Consider the following 21096-nt stretch of genomic DNA (forward strand, 5'->3'; position numbering starts at 1 on the left):
ATGAAGGGTGTAATGCGCTTTGGAAAGAAAGGGAAGTTGTCACCACGATTTGTCGGTCTATTCATGATTACGGATCGAGTTGGAGCTATCGCTTATCGGTTGGCACTTTCAGATAATTTGGATCATGTCCATAATGTGTTCTATGTTTCCATGTTGCGAAAATTTCTACGAGATGAGGATCAGTATCAGCATATCGATGTTGGGGAGATTGAGTTGCAGCCGGATGTAACTTATCTGAAGCCACCATGTCGTATTGTCGATCGTCGGGATCAAATCCTTCGTAATAAGGTTATCCCTTTGGTTCGTGTTCAATGGAGTCATCACAATGAGGCTGAGTCTACTTGGGAACAGGAGGATGTCGTTAGTTCGCAGTTTCCTGAAATTTTGGAAGAAGGTAAGAGCGAATTCTGAGGACGGAATTCCTTTTGTTAGGGGAGAAGAATGTAATACCCCTAATTTCAAAAGGATAGTCCTGGTATTTTAATTTATTATTTTTATTGTTTAAATTGTATTTTTAAATTGTTGAAGTGTATATGTGTTAATTTTTAAATTATTAGTTATTTAATTTAATTAGTGTGCTTTAATTGAGTAACTAATTGTTTTAATTTAATTGGTTTAATTATTTAAGTGGTGTTAATTATTTAATTGGTTTAATTATTTAATTTTTTTTGTTTTAATGCATTATTTAATTAAATTTACTTAGTTTTAACGTGCATACATATAGGTTATTTTGTATTAGGTTTTCAATTCAGCCGTCATAGTTTTAACCTAGTTTTTCTATGGGCCAAGTGGATTATGTTTAGGGTTTAATTGAACCTAAGGTTAGTGGCCTATAAATATTCAAGTAATATTCTGACTAGGGTTTTAGAAAAACTATTACGATATAGTAAGGGCTGAGGGAATTGGAGACGGCTGGGAAGGAAAACAGTGAGCCAACAGAGAGAGTTTCGCTGGAAAACTTAGACGAACGTCGGTGTAAGCCAAGTTCTATCCTTACTCTCTCCCATAGGTTTCGTGTTCTTTGCATCCCTGAATAATTCTAGGGTTGATTGAATCAATAAAACATTATCTGTTTATGCTAGAACTTGAATTAAAACTGTATGGTTGCATGCTTGCTTAAACTGCTAAAAAGGTGTTGTTTGCTTGCATAATTCTCTGTTTAAAACCCATGTATGTAATGTAGTTAAGACTTAAACATGGACTGGAATACTCTGGGATTAGATTACAGCATCTGGGAACCATCGCAGTAGGACAGAGAAGTTACAGAAGTCGTCTAAGGAAGAGGGAAAACAAAGAAACGCGACAGAGAGGGAGAGAGCCGGCTCTCCCATGGAGAAAGCCGGCTCCCTTGGAATTAGAAGCGGCTCCCAAGTGGGGGAGCCGGCTCTAAGGTCTAAAGGAGGTGGCTCCAATTTTTTGAGACATCTCATTCCTCAGTTTTTGTGATTTTCTTCGTTTCCAGTCAGTTTGGCATGCAATGTGTAATACCCCTAATTTTAAAAAGGATATTCCTCGTATTTAATGGTATTTAATTTATTATTTAAGTGCATTTTATTTGATTATGTGTCATTATTTTTTTTATTAGGTGCTTAATTGTTTTCTTTTGTGGTAATTTAATTTATTTCTTTTGTGGTGATTTAATTTATTTAAATGATATTTATTTTTAGTTATTTGGTTTGAATTACTTGTTAGTGTTTTAATTATTTAAGTGGCATTAATGGTTTAAGTGTAATTGGTTTAGTTATTTGATTGGAATTACTTGTTAGTATTTTAATTATGTAATTGGCATTAATGGTTTAAGTGTAATTGGTTTAATTATTCTATGTGTGTCTTATTTTATGTGTGTCTTATTTGGGTTTAATTGGGTTTACTAATGATTATTTTGTTCAATTAGATTATTTGTTAAGTATTTAATGGTGAATAGGGTAATTAGGTAAATACATCTAACTAGGGTTTTAATTACAGTATAAATTAGGGTTTTATATTATAGCCGTCGTTAGGTTTCTACGTTAATTGGATGGGCCGGTTAGGATTGTGAGTTGGACTTAAATGAACCTAGGGTTTAAGAAAACTCTATAAGTATAAGATAGACGTCTGTGTAGGGTTTTTTTTAAACAAAGCACACGTTTTGTGGAAGTGGAGAAGGAAAAACGCAGTTTTTCACATTCTGCCAAGGTTTGATCAAAGCTCCGATTCCGCTTCGTCCGTGGTCCGATCGAGCTGAATTTTGGAGGAGAGGTTCACGACCCAGTGACGTACAATCTGAACGGTGGAGATCAGAGTTTGACCTCGGGAACAATGATTCGTACCCATGAACAGTAACTGGGTCGCACAGGTTTTTTTTTTCCATTCTGCCCAGATTTCATCAAACACCCGATTCTGCTTCGTCCGTGGTCCGATCGAGCTGAAATTTGGAGAATAGGTTCATGACTCAGTATCGCACAATCTGAACGGTGGAGATCAGATTTTGAGTTCGGGAATAGTGTTTCGTACCCATGAACAGTAACCGAGTTTTGGAACTTGCCGGGATTTTTTAAGAAGACGACGTTGAAACTTTGAACAAAAGTTTCTGAGGCAAGATTCTATCCTTACTCTTTCCCTTAGGCTTCATACTCTTTGCACTCTTAAATGATTTCAGGATTAATGAAGATTAAACCAAACTAAAATGATATCTGTTTTGCTATGAAACTGGTAGTTACAGTAGTGTTGTATGCTTGTTCAACCTAAACTAAGCATGTTTGTGGATGCATTGTGGTTCTGTGGTTCACGTTTTTCCTTACCACTGCTAGTATAAATTATTGGAAGGATGGGTCTAGATGATAGCTATCTTAACTTCTGTAATAGTAACTGTTGGAACTTAAATACTAGGAGGATTTGAGTTTAACACTAGATCGGTTTTGTGGAACACTATAATTTGAGCATGTCTACATACATACTGTGAATATTATTTTGATGCTTACATTATCATAGTTAGTATCAACTGTGGAGGTTAGGATTTTGTGATACATACCCTACATATCTGTATGTCATTTGTAAGGTGTTAAATGAAAGTTTTAATTAATTCTGTCTTTATATCAGACTAAAGGGAACAACTTAAATTGGGCATGTATATGTTGTTGTTGTGACCCTGTTTATCAATGCTTATTTTATCACTGCTAACATTGAATGTTGGATGTTGGAATTTAATTGATATATACTTGATTTATTGGTATTATTGACTACTGGAGGATTAAAAAGTAGGCGCCGGTATGGGACGGTGGCATACTAAGGATGGGTTTGGTTTTTAAAACAATACCATTACCCACCTACTTGGAATAAGGATGGGATTAACTAAAAGTTAAGTCCCGTGGATTTGTATTGTCATGGCAATTACTTGTTGAGCGGCAATACCAGGGATTATGGATGGGTTTTATAGATGTACTGTTATGGTGCCTCGGTATGAGCTTGAGCCTCAGGACCGATGGCTAGGGAGCGTATATGCATCGGGATGTGTAGCTGGCTACGATGGTTCGAGGTGTACCCTATTTAGTTATAGGTACATATGCCCACTTCGTGTGCGTTTTAGCATGTTAACTCTATTCAGGTTGAGACCGGCCTGTAGTCCAGTGAGAGTCCTTTAGTATGAATATATATATATATTTACGGACTATTAGCTATTGTTGAATTGTTTAGGATGTACATGCGTATCGGGCCTCTATTTGGATTGTAGTAGTATAGAACTTGCGCGTGGGCCTGACCCACTTCTATTTTTCAGGTACACGACAGTTCCAGGCTTAGACGTGTTCGTGCTGAGCAGAGGTCTCTATTCACTCTTCCGACGATGTAGGGCTCTCTCTATAGTTTTATTTCTGGACGTTTATTACAGTTGTTCTATCTTCCATTTGGATGTTTAATAAGGGTCCACTAGAGATGGATTCCCAAGTTGTAAACTGATGGAGTTTTGAAGTTTGGGTTTGATAGATTTTAATAATTATAATATTTTACGGATTCTATTTTTAGTTCCTTCCAGCTTTAATTTCATTTCTTAATTTATTTTGTATTCCGTGTTCATTATAAAATATTAATTGTTTGATATTCCCTCGGGTTTGGGCCTGGGCCTGATCAACCTGTGTCTCGGATCCGAGGGGTATCTCAGTTGGTATCAGAGCACTCCAGGTTCAAGTGTCTCTAGGATGTTTTCGTATTAAGTCTTCCGCGTAGCGTTTTCTCTTGAATAGAGCTTAAGTTAGGATTCGTTGTATTCCTTATGGTTCGTATAGAAAGGGTACTGACGTCTGTCTTTTCGTGTTAACAGATGGTTAACGCTAGAAATGGACAGAACATGCAAGGAACTAGGAAGGAAAGGAGAACGACACGTAGGCAACAATATCTCCTACGGCGTCAGCAAATGGAGGAAGAGCAGCAAAGGCTTGGGTTTCAAGATTACATGGATCAGTTTCAGGAGGAACAGGAGAATGTTCAACAGACTCTGGACCAGGTCAGAGATCTAGAGATTCCTCCTCACCTCAATGACCTTGTTGCTCGGGCTATAGAGGCTGGGGTAACAGCTGCACTTCGGAATCAGCCTCAGGTACAGCCGGCACCTGTACCAGCACCAGTGGTTCAGACGGATTCTTGGGGAAAGGCTAGGAGATCTTTCACAAAGGGGAGTTCACCTGTGTTCTCAGGCTCAACCGATGCGAGAGCAGCTCACCAGTGAAAACAGGACATTGAGCGTCATCTTGGTTTGGTTCAGTGCACGGAGGTTCAAAAGCAGATGCTTGCTACTTTCAAGCTAGTTGGGGATGCACTACGGAGTCAGTTACCACCTCAGAGGAGAGGATGACATTGTCTTATGATGAGTTCAGTGCTCGCTTTGATGAGAAATATTTTCCCTATGCAGTCAGGGCAGCTATGAAGACCGAGTTTCTAAGTCTGCAGCAGGGAAACATGACAGTGGCGGAGTATGAGCAGCAATTCACAAGCTTGTCTCTCTTTGCACCGGAGGAGGTGGATACAGAGGAGAAGAAGCGTAATAGTTTTGTCAAGGGACTGATGTGGTCTATCAAGAGAGCTATTACAGGTAGTCCAGCCTATACTACCTATGCTCAGGTGGTAGACGCCGCTCTACAACAGTATTAGTTGACTGTGGACATTAGACAGGCTCGTGGTGAAAAGCGGGGAGATAAAGACTCTACTAATCAGTCAGCTGAAAAGGGGAATGGCAATGGTCACTGGCAGAATGACAAAGGCAAGTTCCAAGGACAACAGCCTTGGAAGAAGCACAAAGGTGGTTCAGATGCTCACCGGAATGGGGCACCTATTCAGAGGCAACAGAATGGGGGACCATAGGCAGGACAGGGTCAGCCACAGGCTAACCGACAGAAGAGGCCATTTGGTACTTTCCAGGGTAGTTGTTACACTTGTGGAGAGTATGGTCATACCACCAGGCAGTGTCCTAAAGCAGGACAAGGACAGGGACAGAGACAGTATGTGCAGTAGGGACAGAGGGCGCCAGTGCCTCTACCAGCTCCACAGGTTCCACGGATTCAGGGACAGACACATCTGGCTTTACTGGCACCGTCGCAGACTCAGGGACAGGCACCACAGCAGTTGCACTATGGCAGGGTGTATAACCCCATGCCACAGGATGTTCAGGCACCTCAGACTATTGAGGGTAAGTTTCTTATTCATGGTTTGCATAGACGTGTTTTATTTGATACGGGTGCTACACACTCATTTGTAGCTAGGACTTTTGTTGCTTTGTCTGGGATGAGGATGAGGGTATACACTAGACCTCAGGGTATTTCTACACCATTGGGTGATACAGCTATTATACATGAGAGTGATGGGCCTGTGACACTAGATATTGGCAGACTCAGATTTCTAGCCAATCTATTGGTCCAGGACATGCACACTTATGATGTGATACTTGGGATGGATTGGTTGTCTCACTACCATGCCCAAGTTATTTGTTTTGATAGATCTATTATTTTTACCATACCTGGTCAGGATATGTATGTAGTAGCTATGCCACGTTCTAAAGGGGGCGGTAGTACCTATTTGTTCCATATGGAGGAGGAAAATGAGGAGGGGATTACTATGTCATTGGATAACATACGGATTGTACAGGATTCCCCGGATGTATTTCAGGAGATTCCAGGGTTGCCACCTAGTCGCGAGATTGATTTTGTGATAGACTTAGCTCCAGGCACTGCGCCTATTGCTAGGGCACCCTATAGGATGGCACCGGTAGAGATGAGAGAGCTGAGGGATCAGATTCAGCAGTTACTCAGCCAGGGTTTTATTCGTAGGAGTACATCACCTTGGGGAGCACCGGTTCTGTTTGTAAAGAAGAATGATGGTTCGCTTCGTCTGTGTATAGATTACAGGGAGTTGAATAAGGTTACGATTCGTAACAAGTATCCTTTGCCCAGGATTGATGACTTGTTTGATCAGTTAAGGGAAGCCACATATTTCTCCAAGATTGATCTGCGTTCTGGGTATCATCAACTGAGGGTCAGGGAGTAGGATGTTCCTGAGACAGCATTTCTCACGCGATATGGTTCTTATGAGTTTCGAGTTATGCCGTTTGGGACGACTAATGCACCTGCAGTATTCATGGACTTAATGAATAGAGTCTTCCGGGCTTATTTGGATCAGTTTGTTATTGTCTTTATTGATGACATCTTGATCTATTCTCGGTCGGAGGACGATCATGCTAGACATCTTCGCATAATCTTGCAGACGCTTCGTGAGCACCAGTTATATGCCAAGTTTGAGAAGTGTGAATTTTAGAGCGGGAGATGAAATTTCTGGGTCACGTGGTGTTAGAAAAGGGGATAGCAGTGGATCCGGCCAAGGTTTCAGTGGTGGTTGAGTGGGGACAGCCTACATCACCTACTGAGATTCGGAGTTTTCTCGGTCTGGCAGGATATTACAGGAGATTCATCCAGGGGTTCTCCAAGATAGCAGGACCACTCACTCATCTGACCAAGAAGGGTGTACAGTTCGTGTGGGATGAACACTGTCAGCGAGCTTTGGATGAGCTAAAAAGGAAGCTGACTTCTGCACCGGTTCTGGCTACTCCGCAGAGCGGGATAGAGTATTTTGTTTACACGGATGCTTCGTTGCAGGGTCTTGGATGTGTATTGATGCAGGAGGAGTGACCGATTTCTTATGGATCTCAGAAACTTAAGCCTCGTGAGCTTAATTATCCAACACATGATTTGGAGTTGGTAGCAGTGGTCTTTGCCTTGCGTATTTGGAGGCATTATCTGTTGGGTGAGTCCTTCAGATTATTCAGTGATCACAAGAGTCTGCAGTACTTGTTCACTCAGCGGGAGCTAAATATGAGACAGCGCAGGTGGTTGGAGTTTGTAAAAGACTATCATTTTTCTATACAGTACCATCCAGGGAAAGCGAATATAGTGGCGGATGCACTCAGTCGCCGACCTGTTGGTAGTCTTTCTGCTCTATTCACTACTGAGTGGAATGCTTTAAAGAGTGTGGATGAGTTATCGGATGCTTTTATGGCTTGCATGGTGGTTACACCTTCCATCATTCGCAAGGTTTTACAAGCACAACTCACCGATCAGCAGTGTGTCGACAAGGTCGCAGAGATAGCTTCCGGAGAGGTTCTATTCTACTATGTTGCGGCTGATGGAGGTTTAAGGTACAAGGGACGGTTAGTGGTACCTTGTGCTGATAATTTGAGGAAGGATGTGATGACTGAGACTCATCACTCTGAGTTCTCTGTTCATCCAGGAAGTGATAAGATGTATCAAGATATGAAGCGGCAGTTTTGGTGGGTAGGTATGAAGAGGGACATTGCTCTTTTTTGTTTCTCAATGTAGTACTTGTCAGATGGTAAAGATTGATCATCAGAGGCCGCCAGGAGCTCTACAGCCACTACCAATTTCGGAGTGGAAATGGGAGAGTATATCTATGGATTTTGTAGAAGGGTTGCCAAATTCTTTCAAGGGGCATAATTCCATATGGGTCATTGTGGATAGGTTGACCAAGTCAGCTCATTTCTTGCCTATTTGCACTAACTACACTTCGGAGCAGTTGGCGAGGCTTTACATTTCAGGATTGTGAAGCTACATGGCATTCCATTGTCTATTATATCGGACAGGGATTCGAGCTTTTTATCTGGATTTTGGAAGAGTTTTCAGCAGGCTTTAGGTACAGAGTTACACCTTAGTACTACTTATCATCCTCAGACTGACGGACAGACTGAGAGGGTGAATCAGATTATGGAAGATATGCTTCGGTCGTGTGTTCTGGATTTCAAGGGCCACTGGGAGGAATATTTGCCACTTGTGGAATTTGCTTATAACAATAGTTTCCAGAAGACTATTGGTATGGCACCATTTGAGGCATTATACGGTCGACCGTGTCGATCACCTGTTTGTTGGATGGAGGTTTGAGAGAATCGATTCTTAGGTCCTGAGTTCATCAAGGATACCTCTGAAAAGATTGCTCTTATTCGAGATCGCATGCGTACTTCCCAAAGTAGGCAGAAGAGCTATGCTGATCGTCGTACTCGGGCTTTGGAGTTTCAGGTTGGGGATCAGGTTCTACTCAAAGTGTCTCCTATGAAGGGTGTTATGCGCTTTGGGAAGAAAGGGAAGTTGTCACCGTGATTTGTTGGTCCATTCATGATTACGGATCGCATTGGAGCTGTTGCTTATTGGTTGGCACTTCCGGATACTTTGGATCGCGTCCACAACGTGTTTCATGTTTCCATGTTGCGGAAATTTCTTCAAGATAAGGATCGGTATCAGCATATCGATGTTGGGGAGATTGCGTTGCAGCCGGATGCAACTTATTTAGAGCCACCGTGTCGTATTGTCGACCGACGAGATCAAATTCTTCGTAATAAGGTTATTCCTTTGGTGCGTGTTCAGTGGAGTCATCACAAAAAGTCTGAGTCCACTTGGGAACGAAAGGATGTCATTTGCTCACGGTTTCCTGAAATATTGGAAGAAGGTAAGAGTGAATTCCGAGGACGGAATTCCTTTTGTTAGGGGGGAAGAATGTAATACCCCTAATTTTAAAAAGGATATTCCTCGTATTTAATGGTATTTAATTTATTATTTAAGTGCATTTTATTTGATTGTGTGTCATTATTTTTTTTATTAGGTGCTTAATTGTTTTCTTTTGTGGTAATTTAATTTATTTCTTTTGTGGTGATTTAATTTATTTAAGTGATATTTATTTTTAGTTATTTGGTTTGAATTACTTGTTAGTGTTTTAATTATTTAAGTGGTATTAATGGTTTAAGTGTAATTGGTTTAGTTATTTGATTGGAATTACTTGTTAGTGTTTTAATTATTTAATTGGCATTAATGGTTTAAGTGTAATTGGTTTAATTATTTTATGTGTGTCTTATTTTATGTGTGTCTTATTTGGGTTTAATTGGGTTTACTAATTATTATTTTGTTCAATTAGATTATTTGTTAAGTATTTAATGGTGAATAGGGTAATTAGGTAAATACATCTAACTAGGGTTTTAATTACAGTATAAACTAGGGTTTTATATTATAGCCGTCGTAGGTTTCTACGTTAATTGGATGGGCCGGTTAGGATTGTGAGTTGGACTTAAATGAACCTAGGGTTTAGGAAAACTCTATAAGTATAAGGTAAACGTCTGTGTAGGGTTTTTTTTAAACAAAGCACACGTTTTGTGGAAGTGGAGAAGGAAAAACGCAGTTTTTCACATTCTGCCAAGGTTTGATCAAAGCTCCGATCCCGCTTCGTCCGTGGTCCGATCGAGCTGAATTTTGGAGGAGAGGTTCACGACTCAGTGACGCACAATCTGAACGGTGAAGATCAGAGTTTGACCTCGGGAACAGTGATTCGTACTCGTGAATAGTAACTGGGTCGCACAGGTTTTTTTTTCCATTCTGCCCGGATTTCATCAAACATTCGATTCCGCTTCGTCCGTGGTCCGATCGAGCTGAAATTTGGAGGATAGGTTCATGACTCAGTGTCGCACAATCTGAACGGTGAAGATCAGATTTTGAGTTCAGGAATAGTGTTTCGTACCCGTGAACAGTAATCGGGTTTTGGAACTCGCCGGGATTTTTTAAGAAGACGACGTTAAAACTTTGAACAAAAGTTTCTGAGGCAAGATTCTATCCTTACTCTTTCCCTTAGGCTTCATACTCTTTGCACTCTTAAATGATTTCAAGATTAATAAAGATTAAACCAAACTAAAATGATATCTGTTTTGCTATGAAACTGGTAGTTACAGTAGTGTTGTATGCTTGTTCAACCTAAACTAAGCATGTTTGTGGATGCATTGTGGTTCTGTGGTTCACGTTTTTCCTTACCACTGCTATTATAAATTATTAGAAGGATGGGTCTAGATGATAGCTATCTTAACTTCTGTAATAGCAACTGTTGGAACTTAAATACTAGGAGGATTTGAGTTTAACACTAGATCGGTTTTATGGAACACTATAATTTGAGCATGTCTACATACATACTGTGAATATTGTTTTGATGCTTACATTATCACAGTTAGTATCAACTGTGGAGGTTAGGATTTTGTGATACATATCCTATATATCTGTATGTCATTTGTAAGGTGTTAAACGGAAGTTTTAATTAATTCTGTCTTTATATCAGACTAAAGGGAACAACTTAAATTAGGCATGTATATGTTGTTGTTGTGACCCTGTTTATCAATGCTTATTTTATCACTGCTAACATTGAATGTTGGATGCTGGAATTTAATTGATATATACTTGATTTATTGGTATTATTGACTACTGGAGGATTAAAAAGTAGGCGCCGGTATGGGACGGTGGCATACTAAGGATGGGTTTGGTTTTTAAAACAATACCATTACCCACCTACTTGGAATAAGGATGGGATTAACTAAAAGTTAAGTCCCGTGGATTTGTATTGTCATGGCAATTACTTGTTGAGCGGCAATACCAGGGATTATGGATGGGTTTTATAGATGTACTGTTATGGTGCCTCGGTATGAGCTTGAGCCTCAGGACCGATGGCTAGGGAGCGTATATGCATCGGGATGCGTTTTAGCATGTTACCTCTATTCAGGTTGAGACCGGCCTGTAGTCCAGTGAGAGTCCTTTAGTGTGAATATATATATATATTTACGGACTATTAGCTATTGTTGAATTGTTTAGGATGTACATGCGTATCGGGCCTCTGTTTGGATTGTAGTAGTATAGAACTTGCGCGTGGGCCTGACCCACTTCTATTTTTCAGGTACACGACAGTTCCAGGCTTAGACGTGTTCGTGCTGAGCAGAGGTCTCTATTCACTCTTCCGACGATGTAGGGCTCTCTCTATAGTTTTATTTCTGGACGTTTATTACAGTTGTTCTATCTTCCGTTTGGATGTTTAATAGAGGTCCACTAGAGATGGATTCCCAAGTTGTAAACTGATGGAGTTTTGAAGTTTGGGTTTGATGGATTTTTATAATTATAATATTTTGCGGATTCTATTTTTAGTTCCTTCCAGCTTTAATTTCATTTCTTAATTTATTTTGTATTCCGTGTTCATTATAAAATATTAATTGTTTGATATTCCCTCGGATTTGGGCCTGGGCCTGATCAACCCGTGTCTCGGATCCGAGGGGTATCTCACAATGGTTGATTTTGGAGTTTTCAATTGAGTGCAGAATTGAATATGGAAGGTCTAAGTAATGTATAGGGATAAATTAAAGCTTCAGATGTAGGGTTAACTAAGTCTACTTGCTTAGAAAAGCTTGGACAGTAGGGATTTAAACAGGTAGTTCCATGGTGTTAAATTCTGTGAGTACACTGTGTTTAATTCTGAAATCTTTTGGGACGAATGATATAATTGGAACATGTATAACTCTATATCATAAGTATGTATCTAAATTACACTTGTTTAGAGTATGGTAGTGTTGAAGGATAATAATTCTTAAATTTAACACTAATGGGATTTCCTAAAACAACCTAAATTAAGTAGGTATATATACATACTGTAGTTCTGTCTTGATGCTTGCATTAATACTATTAGTATCAACTGTTGGAGGAATGGACTTTGTTAATGGTTATCTTAATGGTCTATAATATCAACTGCTGAGTATTGAATGAAACAACCTAAACTGAGTAAGTTTGTGTATATACAGTGACTATGGTTCTTGATGCTTACATTATACCTGTTAGTATCAGTGTTGGATATAAAACTGAATCTGTTTATGTATATAGCTGATTCTGTTTATTGATGCTTACACTATGCCTATTAGTATCAGTAATGGAAATATGGATTTAGCTGATGTTTATTTTGATATTATCAACTGCTGGATGATTGGATAGTATACACCGGTATGGGACGGTGGTATACTAGGGATGGTTTGGTTTCAAAATACCAAAACCTACCCACTCTGGATTATGAATTTGATTAACTAAAAGTTAAGTCCTATTAATTGTAGTGTCATGGCAACGACTAGTTGAGCGGCACTACTAGGATTCCGGATGGACTTTAAATATATTGTTATGGTACCTCGATATGAGCTTGAGTCTCAGGATCGACGGTTAGGGAGCGTATATGCATTGGGATGCATAGCTGGATACGATGGTTAGAGGTGTACCCTGTTTAGGTTTAGGTACACATACCCACTTCGTGTGCATTTTAGCATGTTACCTCTATTCAGGTTGAGACCGGCCTGTATTCCAATGAGAGTCCTTTAGTGTGACTATATATATATTTACGGATTATTAGCTATTATTGAATTGTTTAGGATGTACATGCGTATCGGGTCTCTGTTTGGATTGTAGTAGTATAGAACTTGCGTGTGGGCCTGACCCACTTCTATTTTTCAGGTACACGACAGTTCCAGGCTTAGATGTGTTCATGCTGAGCAGATGTCTCTATTCACTCTTCCGACGATGTAGGATTTCTCTCCATAGCTTATCAGGATGTTTATTACAATTTTTTTATTTCAGTCTGGATGTTTAATAGGGGTCCACTAGAGATGGATTCCCGAGTTTTAAACTGATGGAGTTTTAGAGTTTGGGTTTGATGGATTTCAATAATTATATTATTTTTGCAAATTCTATTTTTAGTTCCTTTCAGCTTTAATTTCATTTCTTAATTCATTTTGTATTCTGTGTTCAATTTAAAATATTAATTGTTTGATATTTCCCTTGGGTTTGGGCCTGGGCCTGATCAACCCATGTCTCGGATCCGAGAGATATCACATAATCTAAACTGAAATAAAAACAACTGATAGAACATCCAGAAGTAGGTTATGGAGAGAAGTCCTACGTCGTCGGTAAAGTGAGTAGAAATCTCTGCTCAGCACGATCAAGTCTAAGCCTGGAACTGTCGTGTACCTGAAAAATAGAAGTGGGTCAGGCCCACGCGCAAGTTCTATACTACTACAATCCAAGCAGAGACCCGATACGCATGTGCATCCTAACCAATCCAACAATAACTAAATAGTCCGTAGATATATATATATATTCACACTACAGGACTCTCACTGGACTACTCAACCTGACTAGTAGGCACCATGCAAAGCGCACCAGGGGTGGGCATGACTACCTAGACCTAGCAGGGTATACATCCAACCATCATAGCCAGCTATACATCCCATTGCATATACGCTCCCTAACCAACGACTCTGAGACTCAGGCTCATATCGTGCACCATAAAAATATATTTAACATCCATTACAAACCAAAAGTGTCACTCAACTATTTAGTGATCTGACACAAAATACAGGTAGGACTTAACTTTTGTAGTTAATCCATCCCTTAATCCAGAGTGGGTAGGACTTAGCGTTTTTTAGCTAATCCCCCTAGTATGTAACCATCCCATACCGGAGCATACAAATCATCCATCCAGTGTTGATAATAAAATGACAGTAAACATATCAATATCAACATATTCAATACAAGTATAACAAGATGTGTAGATAGCATGCTTATTCAATACAACTAGTACATGATTCTCTAACAAATTTAAAATGCAGAGAATAAATATAACCATCCTGTAATCCGCAATAAGTATAATGATAATAATATTAACATGCTTGCTTGTACTATACCACCATACCCAGTAAGTTGATAAGAACCATAATTTTGTAAACATCAACTAATTCCTTATTAAGCACCACAAAATTTATGTAAGTTGACATGCTTAATCTCATACCCCTGCTACATGATTTAAATATCAAACTCCTAATTCAATTGCTAATTTAAAATTAAACAACTTGAATCATCCGCAACAAAGCAACCATGTAAACTTTCTTAAAAGTTTTATACTGTCCCTTATACTAACCTCCTATGGTGTATATGTATTTCCATGCCTTCTGAAATTTCAATAGGAATTTAAACATCATTGAGAAGCTCTAATTAAACCCTCAGTTGACCCTGGAAACCCATTAATCCAAGCACAGTAGCTAACAGTTTCGCAAAAAACCAAAAAACTGAAAACCCTCGAAAGAGCCGGCTCCCTCAAAGAGGGAGCCGCCTCCAAAAAAAAATGGTGGAGTCGGCTCCACACATGGTGGAGCCGCCTCCACAGCCCTAAGAGCCGGCTCCACTCATGGTGCAGCCTGCTCTACTCTTTGGTGAGCCTGCTCTTCTCAAAATAGAGCAGGCTCTTTCCTTGTTCCCTTGTCTTCTCCAATTCCGGCAGTGCCCGATTACTCTGTTCCTCCAACCCAAGTTTCTTACTGATTAAAACTAAGTTCTAGTGCGTTCCAGAGTTAATTAAAATCATTAATCAACTCCAAAAAGAACAAGAACTATGCAAAACAGATTAAAACAAACAAAATACCTAATCAGAAACACAGACTGATTTGAACAGACTACATGCAACCAAAAATTAATTTAACTTTTATATCATCCTGGAATTGCATTAGGGATGCAAAGAACACAGGCCAAAGAGATAGAGCTAGTTATAAAACTTGCCTGTGAGATTTGGTTCAAAAATCTCAACGTCTTTCTCTTTTCCGGCGATCCTTTGGTTTTCCCTCTCCGTTCTCTCCCAGATTCCTCTACACGTCTCTCTGCTCTCTGTATACCATGAATAGGGTTCTAAAACCCTAAATAGAGTGTACTACATGTATTTATAGGCCACTCTTAAACCTAAGTCCAACTAAACCCTAAACTGAAACTCGGCCCATAGAGAAATCTAGGTTAATATTAATGTCGGTTGTAAACCTAATGTACAACTATATAACAGTCACGTGGAAAACATAATTACATTTAATTAAATCAAGTCCATTTAAACAATACAATAAACTGTTAAACTTAAATTAATTCAATTAAAACAACCAAATAATTAACTATAATTAAATCAATTAAATTAGAACAATTAAATAAGTAAATTCAATTAAATCACAACAATGAAAACAATTAACTAATTAACTATAATTAAAGCAATAAAATTAACACATATGCACGTCAACAATTAAAAATGCAATTGAAACAATAAAATAAATACCAGGACTATCCTTTTTAAAATTAGGGGTATTACATACAGCCCCCCTCTTTCCCTACCAAGACCAATCGTTTCATTCGTAAGAATATTCTGAAAAACACAATAGGTAGGGAAAAATGTTACACAACAATTTAAATTCTTAGTAATTTAACTTATGGAGAGAAAATTATTAGAAAGAGAATGAACATGTAAAACAGAAGAAAGAGACATAGAAGAAGATAAATGAACAAAACCAGTTCCTAAAACTGGTGTGGACAACTATTAGCAACTTTAACACTACTCCTAGAATGATTAAATTTTGAAACAAATTGAGTTGGGTTATTAGTCATATGATCGGAAGCCCCTGAATCAATAATCTAAGATTGAGCACAAGAAACAAAAGAAATACTCAAGGCATATCCCAAATTACCTATATTGGCCAAAGAGGTAGAAGCGTCAATCTGGGAAACTTGTTAAGACGGTTGAGTTACTATAAAAGGCAAATAAAGTTGTGGAACAATTTGAGTGTCACCAGAAGTATAATGAGCCTGAGACCCAGAGTTGCCTCCCTTTTTCTGGGCATTCTTCTTCTAAACATACCAATCTGGATAGCCATGTAGCTTAAATTATGTTTCTCGAACATGTTTAGTACCATTACAATACGTACATCTCCGAGTATCAGAGGATTTTAAATCAGATGAACTGGAAGAGGACCTTCCTAGAGGAATAGTGGTACCAGCAGAAAGAATCACCGATGCAATCTTAGGAGAAGATCCCACTTTCAAGGCTGAGCCATCACTGAATTTTCCCGCCATCATAGTTAGTTGATGAAGTTCCTCATGATGCACAAAAGCATAAGCATTCTGAATACTGGAAGCGGATCCTGAGCCAATACTTGGCTCCTAATTTGGTCTAGACTGGAATCTAAATGAGCCAAAAAATCATATATACGATCCTCCTCAATCTATTTTTTCATTGTAGTCGCATCTTTTGAACATTCCATGGAACAAGGATGAAGATAACCCAATTCTTGCCAAATAATTTGAAGTGCAGCATATAATACTCAGTCAAAGTCTTACCATTCTGACGGGTCTCATGTGCTCGGCAATAGAGTTCATACATCTGTGAAGCATCTTTGCCAATAGAAAATGTTTGAGCAACTGCATCTCAAACATCATGGGCAATGGCCAAGTGGAAAACTACAGCCCTAATTCTAAGAGCCATCGAATTCAGCAACCATGACTTAACCATGGCATTCTCCTCCACCCAAGTAGCATAAGCAATAATATCTTCTTCATTAGGCTTAACCTTGGTACCAATTAAATATCTTACTTTCCCTCGACCTGTGACATATAACTCCACACTTTGGGACCAAGTGGAAAAATTAGAACCATCTAATTTATCTGGAGTGATTTGTAAGGACAAGTGGTCCTGATGAACAGTAACTGAGGCAGACACCGGAAAGGCAAAAGTTAAATCTCCTTTGTCTTTTGAGTCACCCATTACTTGCAGCACTTAATATATATATACATACATATATATATATATATATATAGACTAAAGAACACAGTAACGCAGATTGTAAACCCCAAAAAATTATAGCAACACAGATTGCAGAATTCAATAAGAAGAATAGTTGCAGTAGATAAAACCGAACAAAAAAAAAAACTCACAGCACAAAACGAGAAGAATAAAGTCGAAGATGAGTCAACCCGAAAACAGATTGTCCACCACCTTCAGATCAAGCCGAGAGGGTATGGGTAAGTAAAATCGATGATTTGCCGATAAGTCGCAGTGAAAATTAGTAGTTAATTTGGAAAGAAATTGACAAACTAAGTTGATTGGAAGCAAAGATAAGGCCGACAACAAGAACTAATCGATTGGAAAAAAAGACAAGCCACCAGCAAGTAGAGTACAGCCAACGGCAGGTATGATTTTAGGTATTTAGAGTGATGGTAAGTATAGGTATAGGTATGGTAGAGTTTAGACAAATTGGTGACTGCTAAGGTAAATCAGAAAAAATCCTAATCATGTAGGCTCTAATACCATGTCAAAACTAGAGAAAAATATTGCGATACTTTTATTCTTCTCACAAGGAGGTATATATACTATACACATATTAAATATATAAGATAAATATTAAGTTTACAAAGTCAGCTCTAATCAACTACGCTAACTATACTAATAGATGAAAGGTAAATCCTAATCAATCACTGTGATACCCCCGGATTTCTGGATGCGGGTTAGCCAAGCCCATGCTCGAATATCCGAGGATATCAAAACGAATAGGCAATAATCAAACACAGAGTACAAAATAGATAACATGAATAAATAAATGACTGAAATAAACTAAAATGACAATCCTTTAATAAAACCTCAGAATAAATTTTCCATTAACAAATTCTTCTAATACAAGTAATCTTCCAATATAAACAATTTGAGAATCCATACTCTGTGGACCCATGGAAAACCAAAACTAAATAGATGACAGCTATAACTGTCTACATCAGAAAACTAAAACATAAATGAACTCTTAAGTAACACAATCCGGAAGAGTGAAGAAGATGATCCCTACTCAGCACGAACAATCCCTACTCCTGACGAATACCTGAAAAAATAATGGTGGGTCAGGCCCACAAACAAGTTCTATTCTAACTACAATCCAAACAGAGACCCGATACGCAGATACATCCTAGATAACTCAACAATATCTATTTAGTCCATGCATATGTATCCACACTAAGGGATTCTCACTGGACTACCAAGGGGGTCTCAACCTGAATAGAAGGCAATATGCAAAACGCACCTGAGGTGGGCATGAGTACCTAGACCTAACATGGTACACCTCTACCATCATAGCCAGTTATGTATCCTAATGCATATATGCTTCCTAACCATTTATCCTGAGACTCAAGCTTATATCGTGGTACCATAATCATATATATATATAAATCCTATCCTATCATGTCCATCCATAAGAAATCCAGTTAGTCATTCAACTTGTTCAGTTGATCTGACTAAATTATAAGTAGCAAGAAATCCAATTAATCCTTCAACTTGTGCAGCTGATCTGACTAAAACATAATTAGCAAGAAATCCAATTAGTCCTTCAACTTGTGCAGCTGATCTGACCAAAATATAAGTAGCAAGTAATCCAATTAGTCACTCAACTTGTGCAGTTGATCTGACTAAAATATAAGTAAGATTTAATTTTTATAATCCATTCCCTTATTCCAGAGTAGGTATGACTTAGTATTTTGAACTAATCCGTCCCTAGTATGCCACCGTCCCATACCGGTGCATACAATCCACAACATCCATGTAATTGTCAAAACAGAATTTAATAGTCTAGCAATTAAAATCCAAAACATTAATCCATGTAATTGACAGAACAGAGTTTAATCGTTCAGCAATTAACATCCAAGACATTAATCCATGTAATTGACAAAACAGAGTTTAATCGTTCAACAATTAAAATCCAGATATTAATCTATGTAATGGATAAAACAGAATTTAACGGGTTGATTAGGTAATTTCCCAACCTCTCTTGCATTCAATGCATTAGCTATGGTCCCGATTTGGGATTCAAGCTTTGAAATTGATTGAGAATGGGAATGCAACAAGTTGGTATTCATTTCTAAGCTATCCAAAGCTACCAAAATCTTATCTTCAAATGTTGAATTGCTAGAGAATGCATGAGGATAATGAGTGTCAACTTGGGAGTCATACATTTGAGGATGTGAAAAGTGATTCATTCTTTGGTCAATAGAATGTATTTGCTTTGAAAATTTTGGATTGGATAAGGACTGGGACTCTTATTCCACTTTGGAACATATGCACTTGAATAAGGTCGAGCAAATGTAGCATTGACTTGTTCAAAATATTCATTAAACACATAGCCATGGGGACAATTGGAAGTAGTATGTAGAACACTTGAACTTGTCATGCAAGGCTCGCAAGATTGAGAAAAATGATGAAGAGGGGATGAATTGGTAGCCGGTCTTTGACTTAACAAGAATTGATCAAGTTTTTGAGAAAGAGTTTTAACTTCGGCTACAATTTCCCTTGAACTTTCAATTTGGCAAACTTTTTCACTTTCCTCCTTAGAATAATGATCGAACCGAGAAATGTAATGTTTGTGCAAAGAATTCTCACTCATTTTCTCAAAGAGGTGCCAAATGTCGTCTTCATGTTTCCCAAAATATGAGCCTCCACATGAGGTATCAACAATGTCCTTTTGCATATCGGATAGGCTTTCATAGAAGTATTGGACCACTTGCCATTTTGGAATGCCATGATGTGGACACTTTCTTAGCAAGTCATTCAATCTCTCCCAAGCCTCATGCAACAACTCTCATTCCTTTTGAGAAAATTCTCTAATTAAAGCACACATTACATTGGTCAAACTTACCGGGTAAAATTTTTTTAAAAACTCATTTTGCATTTGTGCCCAAGATGTGATTGAATTTACCCTTAAAGTATTGAATCAATGCTTTGCTTTGTTTTTAAGTGTGAAAGGAAGAGGAGTAGTTTAAGAACTTCCTCCGGGACATTCATGTACCTCATGGTGGAACATAGTTCAAGAAATTCATTAAGATGCCTATATGATTCCTCTTTATCTAAGCCATAAAAGAGTGGACACATTTGAATGGTCTCGGGCTTGATTTCATATTGATTAGCCTCAAAATTAGGCAACACAATGCAAATAGGTATGGTATGCATGAAGATTATAATGATCACGAAGGACCTTTGGAAAAATTGGAGCTTGGACTCTGGGGCCATGTTGATTAAATGGTGGGTTTTGCATGAAACGTGGGTCTAAGTAGCCAAGATTACCCTCTAAATTTTCCACGTGAATGCCTAGCATGAATGGTATGGCGAGGTTTACACAAGACTACAAATGACACACAAATCACCACAAAACAAGCAAGCACTCCCCCTTTGCAACAAATCAACCATCAACAAACTTCCTCCACATACATTATACCCACACTCCCATGCTTGAACAACATGCAAAGAAAAGTAAATTGCCTCCACACAGGCTCACGATCTATCTAAGAATATAAAAACTTACCTCCATGCGGGCCGACGATTTAACTAAGGGATTGAGTAAAGAAAGTCTCACAAAGGTCCTTTAGTACTTCAACTCCAAATTTAAAGCTTAGCTTAGCAATTTTTAAGTTTTTAGCATTTTTCCTTTCTTTGCTTAGCTTCTTTGCTTGCATGTTCCTTTGCTTGCCTTCTTGCTCAATGCTCCTTGTCAAATATGAACAAACACAATAAGTAACCAAAATAAAAGTGAAACAAATAAAGACACGATCAAAAAAGTACTAATTCCTAATTGATTCCACAAATACAACGTTGCCTAATCTCCGGCAACGGCGCCAAAAACTGGTGATGCGACCCGAACGTGTGCACAAAATAATGTACAACACCTTGAGTTTGGAAATTAGTGTCAAGTAGGCATCACAGTTAAATTTATAAACCGCTTAACACCTATACCATGTAGTACGAGTGAGAAGGGGTCGTCCCAAGGGATTGGAGTCGTACTTGAATGTGAAAATGCAACTAGGGTCAGTAGGTCGAGTGATCAACAAATGGTTGGTTGGTTAAGTAAACTAAAGAGCAACTAAATTAAACTAAGTGATTGAATATAACAAGAGTAAGCAAGGGAGA

Source organism: Cornus florida, unplaced genomic scaffold (assembly GCF_030987335.1).
Source record: "Cornus florida cultivar Cherokee Brave unplaced genomic scaffold, ASM3098733v1 CherokeeBrave_3.0.0_Hap2_Chr04, whole genome shotgun sequence".
Taxonomy (NCBI): Eukaryota; Viridiplantae; Streptophyta; class Magnoliopsida; order Cornales; family Cornaceae; genus Cornus; species Cornus florida.